Raw genomic sequence first — 11846 nt, 5'->3', positions numbered from 1 at the left:
ACCAACATCTTTTCACCAAATACTTCAAGCATAAAAAATGAGAATCTTTACAAAAATATACAGAAAACACCACATATTGGCGGCTGCTGATAACATTAAACAGATTGGACTTTAAAAAGTGTCTTCTCAACAGCATATCATTTTAATTATAACCATTACCTGGTACAGGGAAAACTAATAAGTATTTTTTACACATCTTTGCAACATTGTAATCCTGATAATTTAAGTATACTAAACTATAAGTAAACGAATGGTACATGCCTAAAAATTATCATGGTTCATAGTATCAGTGGCCACTGGACTTAGGACTAGTCCAAGACCTTGATCTAGATTTTGACTTAGATCTAGACTGTGATCTTGACTTAGATTTGGATCTAAGTGGTTCTTTATTCCTTGATTCCTTTTCATATCTTGAGCCAGACTTATAATGTGTTTTGGAATCTGTTTTAGAGGTGTCTCTAGTTTTCGTGAGAATATAATTTAGCCTTCATTTCTTTCTTTGGCTGGGATGTGGACCATGATCTTGAATTGGATTTAGATCTTGAAAAAGATCGATTTTGGGGTTTGAATCTATCATGGTTAGAATGGCTTTTGCTACGTCCTGGTCTTCTAGCCAGTGTGCTGTTTCTAGGCCTAGAAGATCTTCTTTAGTTGTAATAAAAGATTGACTTCTTGACCTCCTGCTTGCATAACTCTGGCTCCTACAGCGTCTGTATCTGTCATAATCATCATAACGTGAAGAACCATACATGTTTCTTCCTTCCTTGGCTTTCATTTGATTTGCTGTCTTCTGATCCCCTTGTGAAGACTGTATTTTGATCTGACATCCACAAATCCATTTTCTGTCCAAATTACATAAAGCATCTTCAGCATCACAAACATCCTCAAATTGAGCAAAGCAAATCCCCTTGGACATCAAGTGTAGAAATTAAGTGGAACATAGATATCACCTAAGCGACTAAATTCACACCATAAATCTTCAGACCACATTGTCAGCCACCTTCCTGTCATGCTGGGGGCACAGGTAGCAGGATATGATGGTGGCATCAGTCTCGATCTGGACCACTTACTGATTCAGGAAACTGTCTGTGACTGCAGCGCGGCACCCCAGGCACAGAAGCAGAGGGCTCAGCTACTACCCATGCTCTCTGGAGCCAAATACTCGTTCTGAACTGAGTGCCTTTTCCACTGGGCACAACAGTGACTCAAAATACCGATGAAGGTTAAGGACTCTGCCCTACGTCTGACACCTAATAAGAGTTCCAACCTCTGAGTCTCCTTTCCATCCTCCAACTCCCACATTGATAAAAAAAAATAAAACTTTCCTTAAATAGTGACTATCTGGGGAGACTGAAAGATGGTGCTCATTCATCACATAAGGTGATAGCTGGGATGCAAGGACCATGAAAACTGTGAGGTCCACTGGTTGCCATAGTGTCCGGAGTTACCCAAAAATAAGGCCTACCAGAAAACCAGCTCTAGCATGGTTTTAGAAGACACATCCCCTGAAAATGAGCCCTACTGCCTCTTTGGCTCCAAAAGCTCTTGCTTCTAGGGAATCAGGGAGTGGTATAGGGGAAGAGGAAGAGAAGCTGAGATATCAGTCCTGGACGCATTCTCTAAGTTGAGATTTGGCTGCCTCTAGCCAACCACTTCCTTATGGCCCTCTCCAAGTGATCACTGACACCAAAACATAGATGAATTTCTAGCCAGAAATGTGAATTAAAACAGTTTGAGGAAAATTTGCCTTTCACATAGTAAAATGAATAAGAGTTTCCATTATAAAAACAATGTGTGGGAAGAAAACCTCTAGCTATATTTCAAACTAACATAAGTACAGGAAAAGAAATTTTTAGCATTAATAGTTTTATTATATTAATACTTCTAAAATTCATTAAATTAGAAAAAAACTTGAGTGACTTTGTAGAAAATTGAAGCATTCAGCATTGTGAAAGAATACATATGTAAGGAAAATACGTCTTTACTGAAACCCAAACCCAGCAAATATGTAATGTCCCAGATTTTAAAGGATGTCTGACGTTTAGATCAAAGAACACAAAAGTGTTACAAGGAGGCCAATTTAAGGATTAAAAAATAAATTCCTGGCTTAGAGAAAAGGAAACAAAACGACAAGATCATTTTATGGGTCTTGGAGTTCACAGCATTTGAAGGCAAACAAATTTGAAGAGAAATTCACAGAGTTCTTGTGATTTTTGTCCATCACTGTACATCTTCAGGGCCAGTTTGTCATGGAGATTAAAAGACAATTGATTGTGCTTTCAGGCAAGTCCCAGTAAATATCTCTTTCTTTTCTCTTTTTGTCCATCTCTTCCTCCTTCATCCTCTTTTTTGCAGAATGCAAAAAAACAAAAGTAAGCCAAGGAACTTCCAAAATTACCTGAGACATCCTAAATAGAAGAGCTCATTTCTCAAATCAAAAGAGATCAAAAACCACAAATGGTATTTTCTTCTTGGAGCCTTAGACACTGGACGATAGAACGCACTGACGTCTGGAGTTGCCATATGCAGACTGAATATTTTGCAAATTTGTTCTGGGTCTTGGTGAACTTTCTGCCTCTAGGCAGGGAAGCATATTGCTGTCCTTACTACCCAGTGAATGGTGAACATTCCTTCCAGCTTGCGCACAGAAGTAAGCAGCCCTGTCACTCACAGGGAGGATGACATGAGAAGGAGACCAGAGGAGCAGGAGATCCATGCATAGAGCAAAACCTGGCAGAACGTGGCTTATTGCATTCGAGGTGATCAAGCTCAGGAGGAACCAAATGAACTCTATTATGCTGTTAGAAATATGCATAGCCAAGTATTCGCTGAACCACATTCCTTCCTTGGTGCTTGCCAAAAGGGCTGATGTACTGCACTGCATATTATTATTGTTATTTTTTTTTAACACCAGGGCTCTGTGGAACCCATTCTTAGAATGCCAGAGATCATGACAAGTTGCAGACCTTGTGAGCCAACCCAAACCTGACTGGTTTCAGAGATGGATGAAATACCATCCCTGAGCTGGCTCTCTCCTTCCTGAATGGATTCAGGAAAGGCATGGTTGTACCACTGACAAAGCTCCCTCCCAAGATTGTGAGGCTGTGACAAGAATACATTCAAATTTCCTCCAGGGGATCCTGCCAAGAACCCAGAGGAGGGTGAAGTAGTGTCTGGAGAACAGGATACCTGCAAGGAAGAGAAGACCCTGCTTCTAGAATTGACAACTCGGATTTAGAGAGATGCAGAATGACAACACTTGGAAGATGTCTATCTTTAGGGCAGATGGACATAAGAATTAAAGACCTTTGTTCTGACAAAGGAGACCCAAAGGATTAAATCATGGCAACCTCAATACTAAGTGTGCCAGATGCTGTGCTGATGATCTTCAGACACACTACCTCCATCTTCATGGTACCCAGGATTATCACTATTTTCATCTACATTTTTGCATGTCAGGAAACTGAGGCTTTGAAGCTATGCAATTATCAGATCCAACAACAGTGACTGTTGAAACCAGAACTAGATGCCTCTCTATGGAATGTAATCTACCGCTTGACAAGACGTTTAGCATACCAAAGCATTCAGTAATATTAATGCTTAACTTATGTTAATGAGGCATAATGGTCAGCCTGAGATTAATAGAGACCTGGCACTCACCAGCTGTGTGACTTTGGGTAAGCTGTCATGAAGTCCCTGGGTCACATCGTCCTTGTCTAAAAAGAAGAGTTTAGACTACATGCTCTCTGGATAACAGGACATGAGGAATCAGTCATACGGGTGAGCCAACTTTTAAAATAAGTTGTGTGTCAAGTCTGACCTGATCCCCAGTGTAACTGACTGATCCAAGCTCCAGCTGTCTGACTGATCCTCTGTCTCGAATGCCAAGACACACAGGGGCTGAAGAGACACATATCTTCCTCTCCGGGACGTACTGTGGCTTGTCTGGAGAGAACACTGCCATTAACAGAAAGACCCTTTGTCACAGTGGCTTTTCCATTCTCAGCATCCAGATGATGCCGTTTGTCTCAGTCAAAAAACACGGCAGTCACTTCTGACTTGAGGGGACCACACAACAGATTTCTCTGTCTGCTCAGTCTGATGACTTTTTCCTGGCAATTAAAATGAAGAGACATTTTCCATCAAAATGACCACATAATGATAGGAGAAAAAAGCTGTTAAGATGTGCTCAGAGCAAAGCCATGATCTTGAATGTTTTCAGACATTCCTTTTCTTTCCTTAGAAAGAATCCTATTTTCTGTCCCTTTGAAGGCATTCAATCAGAATGCTTGGTCAGAATTCACTGGGCTGTAGAATTGGTTGCTTTTATATCCATTCTTACCCTACCCTGACCTTTACCATTTGTCATCCTTTTCTCAGACACCATCTGCTTTCCAAACCTGTTCATTCTTCTCATCTACTCAGACTCAGTTAAAATTGTCTCCTCCGGGAACACATCCTGAGTCCTTCAGGGAAACATTGGCCCTTTCCATAAGAATGATTGGTGCTGGAAGCCAAAGCTCATGATTTCTCCCTTTCGCATTCTTAGTACCTACCAGCATGCTTGACCAAGATTGCTATCTAATACATACTGGGCAAACAAATGTTGAAAGGTTGCTGCAAAATATCAAGGAAAACATTAAGTAATAAGAAAAATGCAAACTAAACGATGTGAATGTATATTTTTAATAAAGATTATTGGGAAGTCTACAGCCAGACAGTAATTATACTGATGGTCATTTTTCTTATGTAGACTTCATGAATGTAGGCCTTGAGCAAATATCGTATAAGGAGAGACCAAAGGCAGTCTATTTGGGAGAGAGAAAGATGCATTTCCTGAAAATCCAAATACATTTGCATCATGAACTAACCCTGAGCCTTAACCCAGATATGACAAATAGATGAAGAGATCAGCCCTCCCATCAACAAACGGACATTTGGAGAAATGGACTAACCATCACTGCCCTAGATCTGAGACAGGGAGCCAGGCCACAGTCATGTTACATGCCCCATTTGGAAAAAAACGATTTGGTGTGGAAGAATGAAGGTTGCAATATAAAGTGACTCTTGTTTAAAACAAATCTGTACAAAGCATTAAATTCAGAGTATTACTCTTCCGGCATTGGGTAATTCTGTAGCCCTATTCAGACAATGTTATTTCTTAAAGAACAGATGGCAGAGAAAAACTACAAGACAGTTATATATGTATCTTTGGCAGGATGGCTCAGTAGAAAGCATGACAGTCAATCCAATTAGGCCTAGGTTAGAATCTTAGTTTAACAGCTTAGTTTAACCCCCTTAACAGCTCTTTGACCTTATCCATATACCTTGTTCCTATCTAGAAGAGTGGAGAAAATAACATCTTTCATATATCTTTGACATAGTATTATACTTCTTCCCTCCAAGCAACTAGACTCCTAGAGGAAAAAAACTGATAAATAATGTTGTAGTTGAATTTTCAAGGTCTACAAGGCTCATGTATTAAAGGCTTGGTCTGTAGCTCATGTAAGTGTTAGAAAGTGCTGGAACCTTCAAGTTAGATCATTGGTGGTGTGGCTTTTAAGGGGAAACTGGAACGCCTGCCCCTTTCTTTCTTGTTCTCCTCCCTGGACACCGTAAGGAGAGCAGTTTGCTGAACTATGCACTCCCACCCTGAAGTACTGCTGTACCACAGGCCCATAAACAGTGGAGACAACTCTATCGATTATGAGCAAACTATACCTTTCTTCCTTTAAGTTTATTAACTCTGGTGTTTTGGCACAACAGAAACTTGACTAAAATATGAAAACATCCTTAAATGGAAAGCTATTGGCCACGTTTCCAAATTTACTTATTTTAAAGATAGTAAAATACAACAAAACAAGACAGAACAAATCTAATCAAGACAGTGCAGTGAAACTGGTGCAGAACTTCCGAGCAAGATACGGGGATAACAGTAATAGGTACCATAGTATACCTCGTTATCTTCACAATAGTTGTTCATTCAATCAGGTATAGCAAAATCAAACCAAAAACAGAATGCCATAAAACCAATCAAAACAGAATATTGAATAGAGCAAAAACAATTAATCAGGACAAAGCAAAACAGTGAAAACAATATTGGCCTTCAAAGACAAGATCCAAGGAAATGCCCATATTTACTATATTGCATATGGTCACTATCCCAAGAGACACTCAGACCTGTGGCACCAGGTCAGCATAATCAACCAAACAATACAAGCATTTAGTTGCTTTATGTACCTTAGCTACTATCAACTCTGGCTGACCACGAAACCATCCAGTTGCTAAGGGGTGGGGCATTGATTCTCAGCCCGCACCCCTGTAGGCTCACAGAAGACCCTGACTTATTCTTCTGTCCCTGGCACACCCGCAGCTCTCCCTGCTTACCAGGAAGGATGGCTTGTTGCTTTCTTGGTTGGTTCCCTAAGCTCCAGCATCCAATTGGAGAAGTTTAATGAGGGTAAATTCATTTCAGAAAAAGTTATCACAAATGTAAAAGTCCTCAAAAGTGGAAATCTCCACTGAGTCATTCATTGTAATTCCACAAATATCTGATGAGCACCTACTATGTGATGAATACTGTTCTCAACCCTGAGGATATGGAGAAGGGCAGGACAGATGATCTCTACCCTCAGATGACTCACAAGCTGTCAAGAAAGAAATTCCTTAAAGATTCACATGCAGGTGTGATGAGCATCTGGAGAGGGGTCACGGTTGTACAGGCATTCACTTTCTGATCTACATTGTCAAGGACACCTCTATCTGAGAAGGGCTCACTGATGTTGCAAACAAATAAATAAATAACAATAAAGTGGTAGATTTTATATTTCTTCCCAGAAGTCAAGCCCACATCCCCATTATGCACTAAGCCCTGAAGAGACAAAGATAGAGAAAAGAAAATATAAAGAGTCTCTACCCAGAAGAGCCCCAAACTCCACAGAAGAACAAAATAAATTGCATATATGCCAAACAATATCATTAATGAAGGGCTTTGGAGAGAGAGCAGGAAGTGGTGGATCTGTTCCCAAAGAGAGATAACAAGTGTGCCAGGGAGGAGATCCAGCATCGCAGGGGGGTGGCAGTTTTCACGCTACCCCCTGAGCTTTTATACAGTGGGTATAAGTGATGCCTGCAGCACCAGCTGGTATTGTTAGCAACTTGAGGCATTAATGTAATACAGTGATGCCCCCAGAAAATAAATAAAGCTGATAAAGAAATTAATGTGCCCAAAAATAAATGCATCATCTGCTGACTTGCTCACATCTCCTTCACAGGATGAGGCTTACTGCGAGCTAGAAAAAATGCAGCAGGAACTGTAAACTCCTAAGTGACAGCCAAGGGAAAGGTCAGTGGCCCCCTCTCCCAGCGTAAGCAGTGGAAGATCTTCCACTCGCAGAGCCCTTTCCAGTTTTCAGCGTATGTTCCATTCTAATTTAATTGGTACTTCCTGCTAAGTCCAAAAAACAAGGAGTATAGATCTTTTCACTCCACTATACAGATGAGAAAGCTGAGACTCAGGAGGACTAGGTTATTTCTAGAATCATGGAGCTAGAGAATAATGAAAGCAGTATTAGAAATGTGTTTTGGTCTTCACAGTGATGATCTTCTACGATTACAGTGCAACCTCCCTTCTAAAGTAATGGAGGTGGTTGGATCTCAAGGATTCATGAAATAATCTATAATTATCCACATCCAGAGTACATCACTGAAAAGCAGACACTAATTAAAGAGAGTTCCATACTAGCAACAAAGTCTTCCCACTGTAATCAACCCACAAACCTCAGGGTACAGGCACGCATGTGTAAATGCACACACACACACACACACACACACACACACAAGATGCAATGATCAGATAACAAAATGCCTCCAAAAACTCCCAACTCCTCCCAAAGTTGACCCATGGGGCATCAAGTTGGAGGAACTCAAAAGCAATACAGCTGAATTGTTCAAAATGAAAAAAGAGGGGATAAAAAGATTTCCCCTCAAAAAGATGCTCAGCAAGCTCAAAAAAAAAAATAGAACTGAACATATAATGGACTTAATAAACAAATGAAGACATTAGTAAAAAAAAAAAAAAAAGGTGGGTTGACTTAGAAACAATGCTGATCTTCTACTACACCAGATCAGTGCTTCTTTAGCTTCAATCTGCCCATGAGACACCTGGGAGTCAAACTGCTGGATGGGATTTCTACACCTGCATCGGGACCTGAGGTTCTGTGTATCTGGCTCTGTGATTCTGACATCACTGGAGAAAAGGAAAACACTGACTAAGTAAACATAGTCCGTGTTTCTCAGAAGAAACTATTGCAAGTGGTTCTGGCAATGGATGAATATTCCTACTTTTTGAAATACCCAAACCACAGTCCTCAACCACTTTTACCTAAGCAGTAATTATTTCTATTTGATGTATGCTATGCTACCTTTATGACAGCCTTTTCTTTTATCCATCACCTCCATTCCTTTTCTAGGTCTATCTCAGTCTCTGATTCTACATCTGTTTGATACCATCACTCTCATGTTTAACCATCAAGCCATGTCTTTGAATTTACAAAGACGCGCTGGAAAGTTCTCCAACACGACAACTAGTTCTTTGGTTACCAAATGGACACCACCAGTTTCGTGGATTTCTGATGCTAACTGCCCAGATTTAAGTCAGACTACAGATGAAGGGCTCAGCTGCTGATGGCCATCACCAACTTTAGATGCCAGTCACAAGTCTTAGTCTGCCGGAACTTCAGACTGGTTATAAACTGTGAGTTGTTACAGTCCTCGGCCAGATTTAACAGTTTGCTTACAAAAGTGAGAAAAGTGCTTTACTTTCTATTACCAGGTTATTACAAAGGATGAAACTTACAAAGTGCTAAATGGAAGTAATACATTGAGCAAAGTCTGAGAATGGGGGTGTTTAGGGCTCCCATCCCCTTCCAGACATGCCGCCTCCCTCCATCATCTGATATTCTTACCTTTCTAGAGGCTTTCCAAACCCTATTGTTTAGAGGTGTTCAAGGAAGATTCATGACATAGACATAGTCAATTAAATCATTGACCAGTATGATTGACCTTAACCTCCAGTCCCTCTTCCTCTCTAAAAGCTTATAAAAATGCACCCTGCCACCATTATCTCATTAGCGTACAAAATACTCACCACTCTGGAGATTCGAAAGAGTTCAGGAGCTTCAATCCAGGAACCAGCGATAAAGGCCAAATATGTGTTTCTTTTGCTCCGTGAGTGGTTGCTCACATTTTGCATTCCCCATTATGTCCTGATTCCTGAACAAAGGTGGACCCACCATGCTGCCTTTCAATGTAATGCACAATGACAACTAATTCAAATAAGTCATCAGTCAATACCTGTTCATTAACTACTCCAAGCTACTCCAGAGGCACTGCATTATAAGAATAATCTGCATATATATGAGGTACAAGTTGATTTGGGACAAGAACAACATGACATCATGGATTAAAATAGAGACTATTGATGGGATTCAGGACACATTATTTTAACATGAACTACTTTGAGATACTGAAAATGACAAAGGCAGGAAGATCTGTCTGACTTTCATTTACTTCTTCCCTAAATCAAGTCACAAGGCTTAAAAAGGCAATGGAAATTAATCTTGGTTGTCAACTAGATTCACTTGAGAGACACCTAGATTGGTAAAGCACCCAGATGGTTATTCCTCAGTGAGTCATGGAAGCTTGACTTTGGGGATTGTATTGGGTTGCCAGGTCCTTCCTTTCTGGTGCTCTTTCCCTGCTCTCTGCTTCTTGGATGCTATGATTTTAGCAGTTTTCCTACCCTTGTCTTTCCATGATATTTCTTCCATGGAGCTAGCTGGCCATGAACTGAAACCTCGAGCCAAAATAAACCCTCTCCTCCTTCAAGGTGTATATGTGAGCATTTTGTTCTAGCAACAGAAAGCTGACCAATACAGAAAGTTGATGTGAGAAGAATGAGGTTGTTGTTAAGAATATATCAGCACATATAGTTCAAAAGAACTGGTTTTGTAGGAAAGATTTGAAAAACTTTGGAGAATCAGACTGGTGAAATATAGAAGGCTGTAAGCAGAGCTTAATGGGCAATTGTGGCTTGAGATGAGAAGACCAAAATGCTACCAGGGATGTAGATAGTAGATTGCACTCATGAGAGTTCAGATGGGAATTAAAACTCTATTGGAAATTGGGCTAGAGGCTGTGCATGTTACATTCTGGCCAAAAAAAGAGAAAAGAAAAGAAAAACTTGTTTGCTTTTCTGTGTGCCCTAAAATTGTGTAGGGCTAATTTAAAAGGTGACAGATTAATTGATCTGGAAGAGGAAATTTCAACCCAATCCAACATTCAAGCCATGGCATGGAGACAGCTGGCTGCTTTTAGCCAGAAACATAGTGAGGATCAGGAGCAAAACAAGTCAGTGAGATTTGAAAAACTTTCAATTTAGCTAAAAAATACACACAACACATGGTTCCCATCCCCTTCAAGTTATATCAAGGAGATGTAGTTTCTGAAGAAATTAGTACCACTTAAAAGATACCAAATATTTTGAACTGGTACAAGAAGAAAAGTACTTTCAGGTTGTCTAGAAATCATCAAGACCCCAACTATTCAAAAGTAGTATCTTTCATTTGAGAGGAGAGTCCTAGGATCCCTACTCAAGGAGGGCCACCTGGGGAATTGGCTTCCTGGGATTCATTTCAGAGTGCTCAGCTGTCCAGCCACTCAGAAACTACTGCAGGCTACAGTCCAAAGGGTACTGGCTGCTCCTCAAGCTGGCAGCAGGCTTTGGCACTGTCTACACAGTGATGATTTTATAGGCATGTGAAATGCAGGAGAGATGGGGTAATGGAGGCTTCCACCCAAATTTCAAAGGAAGAAAAGCCAAGTGGATTGTATGACAGTGTCAGTCTCTTCCAGGTGCCCATGAGAGGGGGATGCATGAAGCTTCAAGAGTAGGAATAAAGCTGCCATAGAGACCTACAGGAAGTGGGAGATTCCAGGAATGTGAAGCATCTGACAAGAAAAGCCATGGCTAATGAGCAGGTCCAGCCTAAAAGAGAAACTTTCTGGGCTGCAGTCAGTAAACTCATAAAGGTGTGGTCACCCAAGGCCTCTGGAACTCACAACACACCACCTCATACTCTAGATCCTGGAATGTAACTATAAGACATAGTTGCCTCTGTTGGGTGTTGGTTTTGTTTTGGTCCAACTCCTATTCTTCATATTCTTCCCTTTCACAGTGGAAATCTTCTTCATGTGAAACTGCATTTTGGGAATATGTAATTTGTTTTTTGAATTTTACATGATTTGACAGCTAAGAATTTGCCTCGCATCTCAGAAGAGACTTTGGATTTAGACTTCTGAGCAATGCTGGGCTTGTTGAGACTTTGGGGGAAGGGACTGGAGCATATTTGGTTGTACACAGGATAGTTACGTCATGTAAGTGGGATTATGAACCTGCTATTGTTTGTATTTGGAGCTTATAGTTTAAGAAGATTTGTTTGGATGTCAAATTGACAAAGGGTAGAGCGTGAGGACTGATCTTGATTGTCAATGTGATTGGTTCGAGAGGCACTTTGGCAGTTAGTAAGGCACACTTCTGGTTGTGTTGGACGAGTCACTCAGGTGGAACTTGGAGGAATGAGTGTAGTTCCTAACTGCTTCCTCCTTGGGTATCTTTCCCTGCTCTCTGCTTCCTGGATGCCTTGAGTTGAGCAGTTTTCCTTTGCTGTACCCACTCACCATGATGTTTCTTCCATGGAACAAACTGACAATGAACTGAAAATTTTGAAACTGTGAGCCAAAACCAGCCCTTTTCTCCTTTAAATTGTGGATATGGGATATTTTCC

General features: G+C 40.7%; 1 pseudogene; it reads right to left on the bottom strand.

Moving 5' to 3' along the window:
- Positions 1 to 210: 210 nt before the first annotated feature.
- LOC100734985 (serine/arginine-rich splicing factor 10-like) lies at positions 211 to 1011 on the bottom strand (annotated as a pseudogene).
- Between the last annotated feature and the right edge of the window lie 10835 nt (positions 1012 to 11846).

This window comes from Cavia porcellus, unplaced genomic scaffold (assembly GCF_034190915.1).
Source record: "Cavia porcellus strain 051 isolate PalLab524CR breed Dunkin Hartley unplaced genomic scaffold, mCavPor4.1 scaffold_6, whole genome shotgun sequence".
NCBI lineage: Eukaryota > Metazoa > Chordata > Mammalia > Rodentia > Caviidae > Cavia > Cavia porcellus.
The sequence above is the reverse complement of the archived record's forward strand: the minus strand, read 5'-3'. Positions and strand labels throughout refer to the sequence as shown.